General features: G+C 47.0%; 1 protein-coding gene across 1 annotated transcript in view; it reads left to right on the forward strand.

The window, feature by feature from the left end:
• The window catches only part of ANKLE2 (ankyrin repeat and LEM domain containing 2), a 104,297-nt gene that overhangs the window by 63,751 nt on the left and 23,188 nt on the right, over nt 1-17,358 (forward strand). The gene's annotated exons all lie outside the window — the stretch shown is intronic.

Here is a 17,358-nt window from a genome sequence, read left to right on the forward strand (position 1 = left end):
GAGCACCGCAGGGTTCACCAGATCCAGAGAAACACGACGACAGTGAGTTGAATCTATCCACCGTTTCTTATTCGTGACTCGCACAGCCGTCCGAGTTGCCAGCAATACCTGTTCAGGGCCACGCCACCTCGGCTCCAAACTGCTGGTTCTCTCGAACGCGCGGACCATAACGTGGTCCCCAGGACGAAGATCGTGAGCCTCTCCAATGGAATTGTCGGGGAGCGCTTCTCGAACCTGTTGATGAATAGAAAGTAAATCATTTGTTAATCGTGCCAAATAATCGTTCATCATTATACAAGGCACATAATGTATCAAACGAGGCTTTGGAACTCCCCAAATATTCATGAGCCTTCCAAACACCACTTCATAGGGTGTGAGGCCAGATCGGGAATGTGGTACTGATCTAATAGACAGTAATGCCAAAGGCAAAGCGTCCGGGCATTTTAAAGACGTGGATGCCACGATCTTTGCTAGCTTCAACTTCAAAGTTGCATTGTACCTTTCTACTAGACCTGCTGACTGCGGGTGGAATACAGCATGACATTTTTGCTTAATCCCCAATCCTTTCAGGACATACTCCACTACTTTCCCAACGAAATGAGGACCATTATCATTCCACAAAAATTTACAAACACCATAGCGTGGGAAGTACTCTTTAAGTAACACCTTAGCTGTTGTCAATGCTGTATTATCCTTCGTGGGGTAGGCCTCAATCCATTTACTGAAGGCACACACCACCACTAAGACATACTTAAGGTTATTACAGCGCTCAAGCTGGATGTAATCCATTTGCAGTACTTCGAATGGTGCAGTAGGTGGAACGAACCCTCCTTTAGGAGTATAAGTCCCTTTAGCAGGATTGTACTGTAGACATATCAGACAGGTCTGCACTACTCTCTTGGCCGTGCTGGCAATCTCAGGATGTTCCCAGACTCGTGTAAGCAATTTAGTAATTGCAAGAGCTCCAACATGTGCCAGCCCAAGTGTCATTTGGACCATTGTTTGCAAATAAGCAGCAGGTAATTTCCATCTCTCCATATCTTTGGTACGCCAACAACCCTCATCATCCAACACTCCCTCTGTTGCCCAGGTTGCAAGTTCTGCTTCAGATGCTGACTTTTGAATGTCTAATATTTCCTCTCTAGCATCATGCCATCGCTCAGCCTGTGATCTCACCACATACATAGGAGAGACATTTTGTAACATGGCAGTCTCTCTCGCTATACGGTCTGCAAAAGCGTTTCCTTGCCCTATTTTGTCTGTCACCTTTTTGTGTGCACTACATTTAATTATCGCTACCTTCTTTGGACATAGTAGTGCATTCAAGAGGTCACGTACCAACTCTCCATGCATGATGTGTACTCCATGTGAGGTCAGAAACCCTCGTTCCTTCCAGAGTAGGCCAAAATCGTGCACTACTCCAAAAGCGTAACGGCTATCAGTGTAGATATTCACACATAATCCAGCACTTAACTCACATGCTTTCGTTAAGGCTATCAATTCAGCCGATTGGGCCGATTTCTGCGGTATTCGTGCTGTTTCTACCACTGTCTTAAGTGTCGTGGCGCATAAGCTGCGGAAGTCGTACCATCTGGCAACTTCAAACATGATCCATCAACCCACAGTTCCCCAGCTACATCTGGAAGTGGCGTATCCTGTAAATCGATACGACCCTTTGTTTGTTCTTCAGTCAGAAAAACACAATCATGTTGTTCTTCCTTCTGGGTCTCAGTAACAGGATATGGCAATAAAGTAGCAGGGTTCAGAGTGGCGCACCTCTTCAGTGTAATATGTGGCGCCAACAGTGTTAACTCGTATCCTGTTAAACGGGCACTGGTTAGATGCTGTGTTTTCGTTTGGTTCAATAAAGCATCTACCGCATGAGGAACTAACACCAACAGTTTGTGTGACAGAACTATTCCCTCACTCTGTCGTATAGCTACTGCTGTTGCTGCAACTGCTCGAAAACATCCAGGCAGTCCTCGGGCCACAGGATCGAGTACTGCCGAAAAGTACGCGCAATGTCTCTGTTTATCTCCGTGTAACTGCACTAAGACTGAGAATGCGCACCCATCCTTCTCGTGTACATATAATGTAAAGAGCTTTGTATAATCTGGTGTACCTAACACTGGTGCAGAACAAAGAGCTTGTCTTAATTGCTCAAAAGCATTCTGACATTCATCTGTCCATTCAAGGGGAATTGGACAACAACGCTAACAAGGGTTTCACAATGTACGAAAATCCTAGTATCCATTGTCTACAAAAGGACGTCAAACCTATGAAGGCACGAACATCTTTCTGAGTGCAAGGGACTGGCGTATCCAAAATTGCTTGAATTCGGTCTGATGTCAATGCACGCCCCTCCTTAGACAAAAGATGACCGAGGTAGGTCACCTTTGGTCTACAATATTGCAACTTCTTCCGTGAAACCGTGTGATTGTTTTTAGCAAGAAAAGAAAGTAGGGAGAGAGTACTCTCCTCACATTGCTCCTGCGTGTCTGCTGCAAGCAAAATGTCGTCAACATATTGAATAAGAGCCACCCCAGACTGTAAGTCAAAGGAATCAAGCTGTCTTTTTAAAGCCTGGCTGTAAATGCTAGGGCTTTCCGTGTAACCTTGAGGAACTCGACAAAATCTATGTGATTTGTTATTTATTGTGAAACCAAACAAATATCGGCTGTCCGAGTGAATGGGAATCGAGAAGAAAGCATTTTTCAAGTCGATTACCGTGAAGGTAGTGGATGTGGGTGGAATCAAAGTGAGTAAGGTGGTAATATCAGACACCACCGGATACTGGGGTACAACAATCTTATTAATTTCTCTCAAATCAATAATGAAACGATAGATCTTAGTGTCCGTGTCTTTCTTTAGGATCGGAAGAATTGGGCTGTTACAAACATTATAGGGAACTTTCTCCACCACCCCTGCCATTATCAAATCATTCACTATGGGTGTCAAAGCTATTTCGCCTTCTCTGGAGATCTTATACTGTGGGACACGAGGCAAAGACGCTCCCTCCTTCACAGTGATACGTACAGGAGGAATAATCATTTGTCCCACATCAGTATCAGAAGTGGCCCATAAAGTGCTTGGAAGAGAAGCTAACGCATTGGCCTCCTGCATGAGACACGATCTCTCAACCTCTGGGTAGTTCTCATTCAAAATAACCCGCACCCCTTCAGGGGCACAACGTATTGTTGCACGAAAATGTTTTAGCATATCAAGTCCCACAATATTATCTGGCGTGTTTGGAGATAACAAAAACGGGCATGGGGCAGTGAATTTGTCAATGTGAAATGTAAGGGGTTGAGACAATGGGCTAAGAGAAGGTGTTCCATCGAACCCTATTGCAGTAATCGTTTCGCCAGAAAAGGGGGGCCCTTGGAACCAAGTGTTTGGACAGAGCGCTACGAGTAGCTCCTGTATCGACCAGAAACTGATCAGTAGAACCCAAAACATATGCTGATATATATGGACCCCTCTGATCGACTGGTACTTCAACCGATTCCACACCCCATCCTACGCAATCCTATGCATAATTATTATCCTGCGACTCAGTAATCTCTCCTTCAGTTATCTGATACTGATTCAGTCGATCAAAAGTATTGTGATCAGCCTGACCACGACCTCTTGCTTCAAACCTACCACGATCATTTGCTCCACCCCTCGGTCCTGAATAACTATTCCGCGACCTTCCACTTCCTTGACCACGCTGATTACGCTGTTCTCGAAGCACCGGACAATCCGAAGTCCAATGTCCAAACTGCTTACAGTATGCACACTGATCCTCGGAAATATCAGAACGGGGGGGGGACGTAACATACGATCCTCGTCTACCCCTATCATTCCCTCTCGACGGCGTAGCATAAACCTGAGCCAACATCACCTTCGTCTTTAAGTCCTTCGCTTTCTTATCACTACTTTCTTTAGCCTCCAATTCCTGTCGTTCATAATACTGAGCCATAGTTAATAAAGAAGCGGGGGTTGCAGTGGTCCATGAACTCTCGCTAGTCTTTAAACATTTTGCAATCTCCGCTAGGAGATTAGCCACATACTTATCAACGTCCAAATGCCTGCCCGTGTCCTCTGTTAATAATTGGCCACTGTAATCATGGAATGCTTCCTCAAAACGTGAAAAGAAATCAGAGACCGATTCGTCCGGCTTCTGTTTACAAGACGCCAACATTGTCCAATCAATTTTCTTAGGGGGAACAAGCGTTTTTAACTTATTCAATATAGCCTCTGGGAGGTCTAAAATTAACTGGCATGGTTTACACGCGGGTTCCCTATCCAGATCAGCTCGAGCTATGTCCTTCCAATCTGCACCTAGAATCGTTCGATCATCAAACTTACGAATCGCCCTCCACATATCAGGAGGCAGCATCAACCCAAAGAAAAGATCAATATCAACTAATGTCATAACGCACGAAGAAATAGCACCTTCCACTCCTTCATAAAAAGCTGCTGGATTTTTACGGGGGTCAGGCAAAGCATTCTTGAGTGCCATAACATCTGCTCTATTCCATGGCGTATAAACCCAATTATACACAAAATAACCCTTCGCATCTTTAGACATCTTATCATCGTCCGTGCCTGACCCTTTAGGAGGGACATACAAAGGCGCAGCTTCTCGCATAGGCATAACATTAACTGCAGCGCTCTTATCTGTTCCAAAGATAGGGCACTCTTTAGATACTTCCGCTGATCCAGACGAAGACGAACCCGATGCCTTTTTCTCTGCTCGTAGCCGTGTCGCCTCATCCCGTAGCTTAACCAAGTGCTGGAAAAACTCATCCACATCTGCAAGAACAAAAAGACCTTTACGAAAATTCTCACGACCAACTGATACAACTTTAGGTTCCAACACAGGTGAATACCGTCTAAACCGTTCGACAACTTCATCTCCAAAATGATCATAAAAATACAATCGTTCTTTTTCAGACCACTTACTCATAAGATCATCGATCTCTGAAACATTTATAGAATTTGTATTAAGTTTACAAGCAAACGAGCGCAATTCCGTAGCTCGATCAGCAGTTAACCTGGTACGCTGATTATCCTGATCTTCCTCGCTCGAGTCCTCATTCGGGGCCGTAGGCGGAACATACGGAGGCGGGCAACGATCTAGCAATGAAAAATCATCTGACTCATTAGTAAGGACAGGATAAAGAGGACGTCGAATAGGAAACTGACCATTAACTTGCAAATTACGTTCTCGAATCTCCTTCTCTTTCTGTTCCTGCAATTCTTTTTCCTGCAACTGTAAAGCTTTATCACGAGCAGCCTTTCGCTGCTCCTTGTCCGCCAAGGCTTGTTCCGCTTCATTCGTTCACGCACCGCTTTCTCCCACATACGCACACAATCAAACATATCCTGTCTTGACCTGCGCTGAAACAAACACTGCTCCACATACTGAACCTTTCGTAGATCAAACGACCCATGTAGTGGCCATTGCAATTCACGATCAGTTTTGGTATATTTGTGCCATAATGTACTATACATAATGGGGGGGAGAGGCCAAATTTTATGTACATTTCGCGATTAGGAGTCCCCTCTGGGGGAGCCGGCTGAGATTCATTTAGTCGATAAGTGGTACCATTTCCAAAACAGCACATTCCTCGAAGTATGCTTAGAACAGGCATGTCAAAATATCACGAAAACGCGATATTACATAAAATGGCACTTAAATATGCTTTACACACGGTGTGCCGTTCAAACAAATTCAAAGTCAGAGAAATATCTCTACGTGCCTGTCTATGTGAGGTGCACGCCACATATTACTCAAATCATAGGTCCAAACGTTAGCTAACTCAAACAAATTCAAAGAGCCACAGTAAGCGTCAATAGACTACCTTACCAATCACAGGCTTACCAAATATTTCCAAACGTCCAGGTTCCAACTGCCAAGTTCCGTAATCGAATCAGCCAAACGGGCACTGCACGACAACCTAACCGATCAGGATCTCAGTCGAGGACCGGCGCCACCTGGAAGGTCGAGTCAGAAGGAAAGGAAGAAACACCGTGGATGCCAAGACTCGGGTCACTCAGTGGCAGCGTACGCGTCCATGGCGAGTTTCCAAGCCTTCGTCGCGACCTCTCCTTCGGGCATCCGAGTCGCCGATGAGTCCCTTCGTGGTCGCCAATTTGTGGTATTGGGTTTCGTCAGGTCTACATACTCTGTAAAACTCTCAGACACCATAGAATAGAAGTTGGCATGGAAACTGGAAAATGCAAAGACAAGTTTATTAGGACCACATGGGGTGGTGGTACATTCCTACAGCACCCTTCGGCAATGCAAGAAGTATCACACCGAACATCGGTGCACGACCTCTTTTATACAAATTTAACAGTAATAAAAAGGTAGGCGGTATACGTTTGAACAGTTTTAGGTACATATAAGGGCATTTTTGGAGCACAGCCAACATGTGGGAGGAGTTTGGTGCTACTGGTCAGTTTGGGCAACATTCCTAAGAAGTGACCACTCATTGATCCAAATGTTCGAGTACGCATGCGTGAGCTTGACCAGTGCTAAAAATAGCCTGTTGCCAGGCAAGGTAAATGGTCATTGGTATGGAGGAAGGACAAAAGGGCATGCTGACCACGAGGCCGCATGTTCATTGAAAATGGAAGCCAACAAATACAAAATGGCCCCCGCGCGTTTGGTCAAGTTAATGTTGAAAGTTTGTGTAGCTGAGCTAAATGCTAACTCAGGTGCTGCCAAATTACGACATAGCGACTGAATTATCAGCTGCCGATTATGAGGTTGTAAGAAACCAATGATAGGTTTGAGTCCTCTCAAAGTGCCAAAGCAAGTGCCCACTAGTGTTCTAACTTGGGTTTCGAAGGAGAGCGTGTCGTCCAACGATATGCCTAAATTCTTTATGACCGGTTTAGTCTTCAGGGGAGAACCAAGCCCTTCCGGCCACCAGTAACTGGGTATGCTTCCCCAGCAGGAGGTTCTCAGTTTTATTAGTATTTAGCTTTATGAAGTTATGTTACATCCAACTGGTGACTGCAAGCATGCATTCCCCAAAGTTAGTTATATATGTTGTCGCATCTGCAGAGTGTCCAACAATAAGTTGAGTATTGTCAGCATAAAAAATAAAGAGACCGTGAAGGATTTCGCAACCTCTGCTAATGACTGGACATAAATGTTAGAGAGGGTGGGACTCAACACAGAGCCCAATGGAGCACCATGTGCCAAGGTATATAAAAAAGAGAAGGGTGAGGATATTACTTTAAAGGATTGGTTGCTTAGGAAGGAGGCAAACCACTTCAAGGCCTTACCTCGTATCCCTAAATCTTGAAGGCGCTGTAGAAGCACCTTATGCAATATTATCAAAGGCAGGACTCCGGTCTAGGAGAAGAAGGGCAGATGAGCTGCCTTCATCTACTGCGCTACGAAGTGCCTCCATCACTTCTAGGAGTCCAATTTCAGTGCTATGAGGGAGTTTAAAGCTATTTTTGTGATCGGTCCAACATTTTGGTTTTCCTCTCGAAACTCAGACTTAGGGTCTGCGCCCGTCCGCGCTCGGTTGCGCTGGTTTCGTGGTGGCTTTAACATCAGGTACAGCTTTAACTATGCTTACGTATACCAGGGAAACCCTCCTGGCGATTAACAATTGTCTGCCTCCCTGTGCTGGAGCCCGTGTTTATCCTCTGTGTGGCCCTCACCGCTGTGCTTGTGGTGGTTGGCTACTCGAAGCACCATCTTGCTTGGGGTCCAGTATAGTGCAGCCCGCTATAAGCAGTAATGTCTCTTTGCGACATCTTACCATCTGGAATCTGAACGCAAGATCGGCGGTCAAGCACTATCTGGATATTGCTGATCTTATGGTCAATGACCCCCATGACATCTTTTGTCTGACAGAGACATGGCTGCAGGATACCGATTCTACTGTATTGAATCTGGCGTTTCCCGCTGAGTATTCCATCTACACGCTCAACCGCTCTTCTAGAGGGGGCGGAGTCGCTCTTGCAGTCAAATCTTGTTATCCTTGCGCCTGGAGTGTGCAGAACATCACGGGATGCGAAAGCGCCCTGTTCAAGGTTGCAGTTACATCGCATTTTACCTTGTCAGGATTACTTATTTATCGCCCACCTGGTAGCTCCGTGGCATTTCGGGAGGCCCTTCCTGAGGCAGTTAGTTCACTAGCAGTAGGGTCGGCCAATTTTTCTATCATTGGAGACTTGAATCTCCATTTTGACACTTTGTCTCTCACTTCAGTGGGAGGGATGGTGGCGGATCTCGAGGCCCTTCAACTGTTCCAGCTGGTCTCGGACCCCACTCACAGTGGTGGCCACATTTTGGACCCCTTTTTTTCCAACTTAGAGGGGGCTACAGTGGCCTCCCCCCTCCCCCTGACTTGGTCAGACCACTCGCTCGTGACTATCTACTGTCCTCTCATAGAGGCCCCTCTTAAGGCGTCACTGCGAGCCATGCCCAGACGGCGTTTGAGCAAACTAAAGGCGGAAGATCTCTATCGCCTTCTCACTGATGACCCACTGGGTGCAGTGGAGAACGTGGAATCTGGTTATGACCATTTTTGCGGATGGGTAACCAGAGCCCTCGACTCCCTTATCCCGATGGTCTCAAGTAAGTGTGGCCTCCGCGCCCCCAGCCCCTGGTATGATGGCAATCTGAGGGCCCTAAAAAGTGTCTGCAGACGTGCAGAGAGAGACTGGAGGAAGAGGTATGACAGCAGCAAAAAAACTGTGTATACGGCTGCTGTCAAGTCTTACCACCGTGCGGTTTGTAGAGCCCGGGCAGCATATTACGCTCTGGAGTTTCGAAGTAACGGGAATCCTGTCAAAACCATCTTTAAGGCTCTTAAGGACCTTGTGGCAAGGAAGCCTGCCGGTAATTCCATCAGCTCCAATACCCATTGTGAAGCGCTGGCGGCTTTCTTCCTGGAGAAGGTCCAGACCATCTATAGGGCCTTTCCCACTACTGCACAAACCAGCACGGGGCCACCCATCCTGTCGGATCAGGTGGTGTTAGACTCTCTCCCCTGTCTCTCTTTGGAGTCTTACACGGCCTTGGCTCTTCGAGTCACGTCTGGGTCGCCGGCTGACCCGCTCAAGCCACTTATGTTCAGAGACCAGACTTTTGCTCGCCCAGTCTGCGACTTAATCAACATTTCGCTATCATCTGGCCAGGTGCCTTTGAAATGGAAGCATGCGGTAGTAATGCCCATTTTGAAAAAACCATCTCTCGACCCCACAAAATCGGAGAACTACCGCCCGATTTCGCTTCTCCCGTGGCCAGCCAAACTCGCGGAGGTGCATGTTAACACCGCCCTCACTGATCATCTGTCGCGTGCCAACATTCTGGACGATACCCAGAATGGTTTTCGGGCTGGCCACAGTACGGAGACAGCATTGTTATTTATGGTCGAGCACCTGCGGGCAGTTCTGGACGCAGGTCAAACGGCGGCGCTTGTTTTGTTAGATCTAAGCGCCGCCTTTGACACGGTCTCCCATGAAATTCTCCTGCAGCGTCTGGAGGAGATAGGGGTGACCGGTACTGCACACCAGTGGTTTCGTTCGTTTCTCAGGGATCGTTCCTTCTGTGTGGCGTCCCCGCCCTATCAGTCCAAATGTCATCCTCTGTCTCTTGGGGTCCCGCAGGGTTCCTCGCTGAGTCCCACGTTGTTTAACATCTACGTGAGGCCGCTGGCTGAGGTTGTGAAGCTCTGTGGTATGACCATGGTGTCGTACGCAGATGATACCCAGCTAGCGGTCACGATCAGCGGGGACTCCGGGGTGGATGCCCCAAGATTCAGAGAAGGACTTCGGGCGGTAGCGGGTTGGATGACGTCCAACTGTCTCCAACTAAACGCCAAAAAAACGGAGGTGATGGTCTTTGGGAAGCGGACGGACCTATGGGGAGACACTTGGTGGCCTCCCGAGCTGGGTCCCACCCCCACTCCGGTTGCGGAGATCAAAAATCTGGGGGTTTGGCTGGACCCTTCCCTCAATTTTGTTGGCCACACCAAAAGGACGGCGGCGTGCTGCTTCGGCATCTTGCGCAATTTGAGACCTGCCCTTAAGTATTTCGATGCCGCAACTCGTCAACTTGTGGTACAAGCAACGGTTCTGGCTCGGCTGGACTATGCCAGCTCCCTTTTTATTGGGTTAAACCAGGCCGAGCTGACCCGACTTCAAAGAGTGCAGAACGCAGCGGCCAGAGCAATCGTAGGTCTTCCTAGGTTTTGCTCGGCCGGTCCAACTTTGCGAGCCCTGCACTGGTTACCCGTTAGGCAGCGGATCCACTTTAAAGTGCTGTGCATATCTTTCAAGATTCTGAAGGGCCTGTCGCCTCCCTTATTGCGCCAACTTTTGTGCCCTTATATCCCGGGCCGCACTCTGCGTTCGCTGGACCAAGAATTAGCGGTAGCCCCTCGGTTCAAACTCAGTCGGGCGGGGGGTCGCTCTTTTAGGGTGCGGGCAGCCGCACTCTGGAACGCTCTCCCCTTGAAATTCCGGACTCTTGGCGACTTGCTTTCTTTCCGCAAGGCCGCTAAAACTCTTCTGTTTTCCCAGTTATGTTAAAATCTAAATCCCCCATTTTTAATAATATTTTCTGTTTCCTGTTGTGTTCGCCACCTTGTCGATGCGCCGGGACGCTCCTTCGCTGGAGCAGCCGTGCGCAATACAAATAGCACTAACATAACATAACATAACATGTTTCTCCACTACTTTGGCTAAAAAAGGTAGCAGGGAAATAGGACGTCAATTTTCAGGTTCAGCCGTGTTGTTGGATGCTTCTTTCAGAAAGGGAATTACTTTTGCATGCTTCCATGTCCTAGGTACCGCTGCAGAGGACAAAGAGAGATTGCAGTCTCTAAAAGGAACGGTGAATAACTTCTTGGATTTTTAAAGGGAGAACCAGGTTTAACTTATATGCATAGAACAGTTAGAGAGGCTGTCAAATTAGGCATTTTCTTTCACTTCTGCCCTATGCCTTGGCTCATCTTTTGAGCAAAGGCTGTCCCCTGCTTCAGATCTGCCACTTTTTGAAAAGTGTGTAGATGTCGTGGAGCTTTTCGACAAAGTAGTCAGCTAGTTTGTTACAATGATCGAGGCCTCAGCCGACTCCACTGATATTGCCGGTTTTGTTACACTGTTGACAATAGAGAATATTTATTTTGCCAGATTAATACTGGTTATAATTTTATTGGAGAAGAACTCAACCTGAGCTTTTCTGATCATTTTCTGATAGATTTCTACTGCACTCATATAACACACTTTAGCTAGATTGTCATAAGTCTTCCTCAATGCTCGTTTGAGCACTTTAGTGCTATTCTTTTGAGCAACTAATGTTTAATTGAACCAGGGAGCAGAAGGTGCACTTTGGAACTTCAGCCCATCTGCCAAGGTTGGGAAAACCAGTGTTCCCATACTTCAACGAAAGTGGGCTCACCTTAGCAGTCGTAAGCCACCTCCTGACGATGGCTGAGATTGCTGGGCTTATCCTTAAACGTCCAAAAGTCAAATCTGACTCCTTCACAACAGCTTCACTTCATTAGGGCCACTCTAGATAGTGCTCGTCTGAGTCTTTTGTCTGGCTCAACGAGTTCAGGACATGCAGGCTATGATCTCAGTGTTTCAACCCCGGGTCTCGGTGAGGGTGGCCCTGAGGCTTCTTGGTCTTCTGCATCCTGCTTGTTAACAATGTGGCACATGTGGGTTCTGTGGTGGGATCGGAAGACTCAATGGGCTTATCACCTTGGCGACCTATTTGAGTCCAGGAATGTATACGAGAGGGCCTGCAGTTATGGTTGCTCAACTGCAATTCGACCAGCAGCAGACACCTCTCCTTGGCTCTCCCAGGGCCAACGGTTGTGGCAGATGCATCGTTATTGGATTGGAGAGGTCACTTGGGAGAGGTGGTGATCAGAGGATTCTGGTGAAGACTTGCTTTCGCATCAAGTTCGAGTTGCGAGCGATTCAGTTGGCACTGAAGGCATTCCTTCTCAACATCAAGGGTGGGCGAGTGCAGGTTCTCACAGACGACACTACCGCAATGTGGTATTGCAGCAAACCGGCCAAAATGGGTTGGGCCCTGTGCTATGAAGGTCTGTATCTCTGGAAGTGGCAGAAAGTTCAGGGCATTTCCCTGATTGCCCAGCGCCTGGCGGGATCTTTAAATACCAGGGCCATAAACTCTGCAGATGTTGCCGGCAGATCATGAATGGTAGTTACACTCGAGAAGGTACTCGGAATCTTCCGTTGATGGTGAGAACCCTGGTTTGATCCATTCGCCACCCGCACAGTGTCAAGGCTTTTACGTATTAGTTTCCAAGGCAGTTCTCTCTAAGAGAGATGCTTTCCATCTCAGCTGGTGCTCAAGAATCCTCTGTCTTTCTGCCACTGTCTAATAAAGACCAAGAAAGACCAGGCCCAAGTATTCCTAGTGACTCCAGATTATGCGAGATTCTGGCCATGAGCATTGTCTTACCGTCCAGCTGCCCCTTCGAAGACATCTGTCGCAGCAGCAGTGGCGGGTCCTGTATCCAGACCTACACAATTTGCATCTCCTTGTGGGGAAATTGAATGGTGACATTTGATTGCTTTTGATTTTCCTCTTAAAGTGGTTGGTGTCATCTTGGCAGCCAGGTGTCCATCCACCAAAGGGCCCATAACATTCAACCCTTGTCTTCACAGTTGTCTGACATCTTGAGGTTTTGTCTGTCTTTAGCCCATCAAGGCCTTGCTGTGGCAACAGATAAGGGTTATGTAAAGGCCGCATTATGTTTGCCAGATGAGCCGTCACTTTTGATGCGTTTCTTGAAAGGGCTGACCCACATTTTCCCACTTACATCCCAACACCTTTTTGTAATGCCACAGTGGAACCTAAATTTGGTTCTCACTTATCTGATTTACACTCTTTGAACCAATACACAGCTGTACTTTATGCCGGTTTACCATCATTGCCATTACCTCTGCAAGGAGAGTGAGTAAACTCCATGCCCTGTCCATCCACCTGCCATACACATCGTTCTTCCAGGACAAAGTGGTCCTCCAGATAAAAGCAGCATTCCTACTGAAGTTAGTTGTGCCTTTTCAAATCGGGCAATCCATCACCTTAACGGATTTCTGCGCTCCTACTCACACCGAATGGCTTAACCATCTTGACACTGAGAAGGCCCTCAGTTTTCATATTGATCAAACTAGACCTCATCGTCTAGACTATCAACTGTTTCTTGGCTGCTCTGGTGTGCAAAATGAAATAACTTTGCAAAAGAGAACCATCACCCGGTGGATTGTGCTATGTATTAAGAACTGCTATCAGCTAGCCAAAATGCAGCCCCTAAAAGGCTTGCGCACTCATTCCACCAGAGCAGAGGCTGCTATCACTGTGCTGGCACTTGGAGTGCCAGTCTCTGACATGTGCCAGACTTCTTCATGGATGTCCCCCCACACGTTTACGAAGCACCCTTGCTTGGATCGCTAGGTCGTATGGTATGGGCACATCATCCCATCTGTCCGGCAGACTTTCTTGTCTGAGCCATTCCACAGACCCATCACTTGGGGAGGTACTGCTTTGGTGTCCTCAATATGTGGAATCTGCAGATAACATTTTCTGTCAGAAGAGCAAATTACTTATCTTCAGTAACACCTTTTCTGGTAGAGACTCTTATCTAACCAGGTTCATCACCAACCCAACCTCCTCCCCTTTCTGTGAAATGGACTTATACAGTCCATTAACAAGATCCCAATTTACAGATCTGCACACAGAAGTATTTTGATTTCTATCAATGGGGCAGCCGGAGATCAGAAAGGAACTTGTCAGCTTGCAGAGGTGGCATAGATCTAGTGAACACCTATCGACATGCAAGGAAATGAACATTTGCCTAACACTGTGAAGGTAAGTTTCAATTCTATTAAGGATACGGGGGCGAGGATTATACTTTTATCTTCCTTCGCTTTAATTCAATATTTTCGAAACAGCAACCATTTTTCAACTTTTCCAAACTATAATTCCCATGAATGTAAGGCAAACAAAGAAATAGTTCATCAGTCCTTCCTCCATGTCCACAATACAGAACCCAACGTAGTCCTTCCTCTCTGCTTGGACTCCCTCTTACTTCACACAAATCACGCCAAAAGTTAAGTCTCACAAATCCTGTTTTGATTCGTTATTTCCTGCAAATGACACCTTAATTTCAGTACTCTTTTCTGACCCTCCTTTGTGTCAACAGGTCGCATTGCAAGACTGATTCATACAATGACGGAACACTGCACCGGGTTAACAACCATAATAGGAAACTGTAATGTTTCAAATGACAAGTTTACTTAATACCATACTAGGAGGGTGTTGTATCCTGCTGTCCCCTCTTCATTGTCCTTTCTTAGTGTCGTCTTCTCTGCTGCTCAGGTTGTCTCTGTGATGTCATCTAGAGTTCTATCTGTGTATGTTTTAGTATACTTGTCAGTTACCGTGGAGGCTGAGCAACAGGGCAGCTGCTCCCGGTGGGGCATTTACCTTAACCTTTACTGGAACATGGATTACTACCTAATCTAAATGCTGTACTTGATTATTTGATTACCAAGAATAAACATACCTCCTGACACAGCAATAAGGATTCAACTTTCAATTATTGGATGTTACAGAGGGTTTGCATCTTAGTTGATTGCCCGGTGGGATAATCCTTGCCTCTGTGTCCTTAATAGAATTGAAACTTGCTTAAAATTGTTTGACGAATTTTCATTGCATGTCAGGACCAGATGCGAAGATTATTCCAGTTCAAATCTTACCTCCTACTGGGCCACTTCCACCACCGGCTTAAAGTCAAATCGCTTGAAGGTAGAGTCTGAGGACCGGTCTGCTGCGTGCATTAAGTCATTAAGGCAGAATGCTTTGGAGGCCATTGCTCCCCTTCCAGAGTGGTGCTCCAAACAATTTGTATCTGTGCCTGCTTCTTGCATCACCCAACTGACCCATTGGGCTATTGGAGGGGAGGATACCACCTTATATGGGTTTCTCAGTGCTATGAGAAGTTGCCATTCTCCCGGAGGGCGGAGCTCTTGCTACACCTTAGGACAACGCTTCGCACACAATTTGGGAGAATCACTGAATGCAGGGTAAAATATTGTACGAGTATTGGATTTGGTACGTCTATTCACCGCAAAGACCACCCCATCCGGGGAGAATACCCTGGGCGAAATTTCTAATGCTCGCACATCTGAACCCTGCCTGCATGAAACGAAGCATAACAGCATCACCAATTTGGCTGAAACTCATTCCTGAATAAATACCTGTCCGACTACCAAGACAGGAAAAGGTTCAAGACTAAAGTCACATCCCACAACATGGAGTGACACTGTTCCGGAGAGAGGGAAAGGCGGATCCTCTAAGCAGACAGCAAACAAAGGGGTGTTTCCCTACCGGGACCCCATCTATGGGGGCGTGCCCTGCTGATATGGTGGATCTAAATGCGTTCACCGAATAGTATGCTAGCCTGTCCTCCGCCAAGCTGGATAGGAAATTCAAGACCTGTACCACTTCGACCACGATATCCAGACCCTGTCGCAGACTCCAACGAACCCATCTCGTCCAGGGTGAACTCTATTGTTTTGTCATACTGTCAGCCCAGGCCTTGGAGAGGAGGATATCCGCATTGCTTGATCGGCCTAGGAGCGTCCAACGTTGCCTGTAATCTGCCACCCCATCAACTGGAGGAAACCTTCTGATACTAGCCAATGCGGCACTGATCCGGATCCAGGAGGATGTGTTGGGGGGTAGCCTGATTGTATAATCCCAGGAAACCACACTTGTGACCTTCGATTGGAGATGATCAAGACCACCTCCCCCACTTGCCGGCGGATCTGAAAGGGGGGGGGGGAAGCATAGCCCTGTTTGTCAGGAGTCAGGCTTCATGCGCTCTAGTTAAACTACATCTCCCAGAAAGAGTAGAGGCAAAGGGGCGTTGTGCACTCTCTCATACTGCTATGCTCAGGTCAGGTGAGGGGGAGGATTAAAGCCAGCAGCTGCAATCACTCATTGCTTGGCTTTCAGCGTTTTCGGTGATCTGCCCAGCTATTCTTGTTCTGGGTTCCGGTGATTTCCTGCTACTGTTTCGGAATTCCTGAAGTCATGTACCCAGCTGTCTATTGTGGACTTTATTGCCCAATCTGTTTCTTGAGCCCGTTTTATTTTTTTTCTGTTAAGCACGTGCTTCATCCCTCCACTCTCATCCTGCCTAATCCCCCCTTCAGCCTCCCTCGCAGCGTGTGTTGAACACACGTTTCTTTCCTGGCAATTTATTTCGCAGCTTGTCAGCCGCGAGGATGCACTTTGGAAGTGCGTGCAAGTTTAGTTTTTATATGCGGCTGCCATCCCTGTGAGCGGTTCTTTGTCCGCTTTGCCCGGTTAAGTCGCCTACCTCCAGCGGGCGACGCCCCGCCTTCCTGTGTCCAACTCCGGTTTTTGGCGTAATCCAGGCCAGCTTTTCCCTCAGCCCTGTTGTGGCATTAGTGCTGGTCGTTTTCCCAAAAGCTCGCGTGCGTGAAGGCTCGGGTTTTTCAAGCCTGTATTGTTTCTTTTATCCCGCATTCCTCTTCATACTATTCCAGCGCAGGAGCGCAAGAACTTTCTTTATTCACATGGACATTTTTGTATTGCTACAGAATTTGAACTGTAATCACCAGCGCTCACCTTAATTGTTGATTGTTTCGTTATTCAGAAGGAATTCTTCAACCTTTATTTTCAAGAGACCATTCTACAAATTCCTGCCTGTGATATACTACAAGTAAGTGTGGAAGGGTGCACAATTGCCAGAAATGAGTATAGGGGTATGTGTGTGAGAAGTTGGCCTGGTATATGATGTTCACTATTCTAGTGATCATTTTGCACCAGTCCATACAACCCTTATGGTGATGGTTGTAAGTCAACCTTATAGACCAGCTATCCTAGTGGTAGCGTGGACAGAACAGTCTTAGGCTAAAAGACTCCAGAGGGCGTGTAAAGCCAGCTGTTTTACCATATGTAACCTCTTGAATATCAAATGAAAGGACACCACACAGGATATATATAAAATATATATGTATTTATTTCTAACACACTCCTCTGAACTCTTTATGAGGTCAGAGGCCAAAGCACATAACAAGACACAGTTATTATACGTTAAGTTGCACAATTTACGGTTAGGCCCTAGGGGGGGGAAGCAAACCATATATGAAGAAAGTGGTATAAGTACCACGTCACGAGAAATGGAAAGGCCTAGGGAATCGCTGGGGCTACACTGTCTTAACAATAGTTTAGAAGTAGGAGGCCCACAGGCGGCGCATGCAGTGTCTTTACACACACGCGGGATTCAATGCAAAGTCAATGGGAACTTAGAAGTTAGATTT

Source organism: Lissotriton helveticus, chromosome 11, assembly GCF_964261635.1.
Source record: "Lissotriton helveticus chromosome 11, aLisHel1.1, whole genome shotgun sequence".
Lineage (NCBI taxonomy): Eukaryota > Metazoa > Chordata > Amphibia > Caudata > Salamandridae > Lissotriton > Lissotriton helveticus.